The sequence below is a fragment of the Penaeus japonicus genome, unplaced genomic scaffold (genome assembly GCF_977035675.1).
Source record: "Penaeus japonicus unplaced genomic scaffold, GWHDUDI00000001_assembly GWHDUDI00000030, whole genome shotgun sequence".
Classification (NCBI taxonomy): domain Eukaryota; kingdom Metazoa; phylum Arthropoda; class Malacostraca; order Decapoda; family Penaeidae; genus Penaeus; species Penaeus japonicus.
In genome coordinates this window covers 31317335-31319834 of record NW_028234432.1, presented here as the reverse complement: position 1 = coordinate 31319834, position 2500 = coordinate 31317335, and the positions used below count along the sequence as shown (strand labels likewise).

The 2500-nt window shown below is 35.5% G+C and overlaps 1 protein-coding gene across 5 annotated transcripts in view; it reads left to right on the top strand.

Moving 5' to 3' along the window:
• LOC122268103 (uncharacterized) overlaps positions 1 to 2500 on the top strand; it is a 20239-nt gene that overhangs the window by 512 nt on the left and 17227 nt on the right. The gene's annotated exons all lie outside the window — the stretch shown is intronic.

Here is a 2500-nt window from a genome sequence, read left to right as displayed (position 1 = left end):
CTCGACTCGTGTAGTTTGTCTCTTAGTCTTTCTTATTATTGTGTCTCCCTGTATTTGGTGATTGTGTAGTTGTAGTTTGTGTGTTGTGTGTGCTCTAGCCTCAATCTAATCTCCTATGATCAGACTTTTTCTCATGGAAGACTTATTTTACGATCATATCTATACAGCTAATATTATAAATTAGTTTGATAATGATCAGACTTTAGGTAGACTTTATCACAGTGAAAGGAAAGGTAATCTTTTTGGAAGTGTATAGTGTTCCGTTTGATTGTTGCATGCGATTTTCGTTTGTATTATTGGTTTATCTCACTAGCTTTCATGTAAATTGACTAAATAAAATCATCTAATGCAACAGTATTACTCTACATAATAGTATACAAATACAGTGTAATGACAAGTCTGAGGTACATGTTAGTGACTCCTTGCCGAGGCCTATTGCAAATATCTGGATGTTTATCCTTAAAACAGTGCTCATTGAGACAAATATAGAAAAAAGCATGACAGAACGTGAGTAACTTCACATTGCACAAGATGTAATTGATATGTTTTAATGAAAGGTTCATCAGAATGATTATGATTCAAGTGAAGAGTCAGTTCCATGAAATTACAGTGAATTTTTCAATTATGACTATAAGGCTTTCACATACAAAATGTACGATATCTGGTTTGTTTAGCCGTGATTCAAATAAATCCGATATTGTACTTTTTGGGCAGGGGAAGCCACAAGCCAGATAAATTGTTATATTTCTGTGTTGTAAAATGGAAATGCAAAAAATGTGCTTGCTTTTATAATTTATACACCTGTGTGGCATTCCGTGTACAGCACAAAGAGGTGGCTGCTGAGACTGTTTTTTTTTTTGTTTTTTTTATAAACCTTCTAAATCCATCATCAATGTATGTCCTGCATCACAAATCTATATCCCCTATTGGAACCACATATGTCTTCAAAATATAACGGCTGATAAATTTTCCAAATAGTGCCGCGTTACTAAATACCTCAAATGTGTTATCGTTGGATTCCTTTCAACTTCTACTATTCATAGATAGTGATTATAATGTGGGATTCCACCCCTGCACCCCACATTCTGGGTCCCGATTGGAGGGGAAGGCATGAAGTAGATCAGAGAATTGCAGGGAAAATGTGAATTTTGGGCATATTTCGTTTGCAAAATACCTACCTGACTTTGCCTAGTTTTTAAGTTCGCCCTAACCAATAGGGGCTTTGCCCCCCTTGGACCCCCCCTATTCAGGGCACTTTGTGCAATATACCTTGTGCAAAATATCTTGATAACCACCATCCTCGCCCTAAAATTCAAACATGGTTGTGTTTATGTATTTACAGCTAGTGACAAGCTGTGGACTGGAAACCCCAAATAAATTACCTGCATGCGCAGTTATCTTCTCTCAATAGATGGTGCAATATTCCCCTTTATTTACAGTATAATTATAATGTACTTTCCATTGAGTGGTCACATCATTATCAGTCCTAGTTTCCTATCCTGAGGAATATATTAGACAAAGTCTCAGTTGCTGTCAGCATGGCACAGTGTGAGGGTTCTTCGTGGTCATGACATCATCATCTACATAAGTAGCATGAAGTGCCCTGAATATGGGGGGACTAGGGCTAACTTGAAGACTAGGCAAAGTTAGGTAGTTAATTATGTTAAGATTTTGCATATGAAATATGCCCAGAATTCATATTTTACCCTGCAATTTCCCTGATCTACTTCATGCCCTCCCCTTCTATCGGGACCCGGATTGTGGGGGCATAAGGATGGAATTGCAGGTAAAGTTGACTATATATGAATAGTACAGAGTGAGAGGAAACCATCGATACCACTTTTGTGCTATTTAGTAATGCAGCACTTTGGAAAATTTACCCAATTGGCTTTGAATAGGGTTGAAAAGTTCAGCTTCACGTAGTTAAAACTATAAGTAACTTGAAACCGTTATGTTAGCCTGTTTATCTAAGGGTAGTCCTTATTGGTTGTTGTCTGTAGATGAACTGAACATCTTTAAATTGTTTTTTTTTCTGATTGAAAGCTCTTTTCCAAACAAGTGTACATAAGGTAAAACAATAACACATCAGTAAACTGTTTTACAGTACAGGATGAAGGTCAAAAAGAGCTACTGTGATCTTTCTGTGTTCATATCAAATAACTTTTTTATTTCCAGTTTATGCAAGTAATGTTGTAATTGAAAAATTACTTATATTTCATTGACATATTGATTCTGTACACTATTTACTATAAAAGTAACATTGTCATTTACTAAAACTCCCAAAAATACATATCTTGTGTTGGAATTTATATATTCTCACATAAACTTTGGTCAACATTTACCCCATAGACGACTACACTCAACATCATGTATCACAAAGACTGAGAATCATCAGAACTTTGTCAATTGATAGGTTAATTCCTCTTTCTTTTCTTTCTTTCCTTCTTTCTTTCTTTCTTTTTTAACAGAGAACTAAACAGATATGTCTTTGATCCCATTG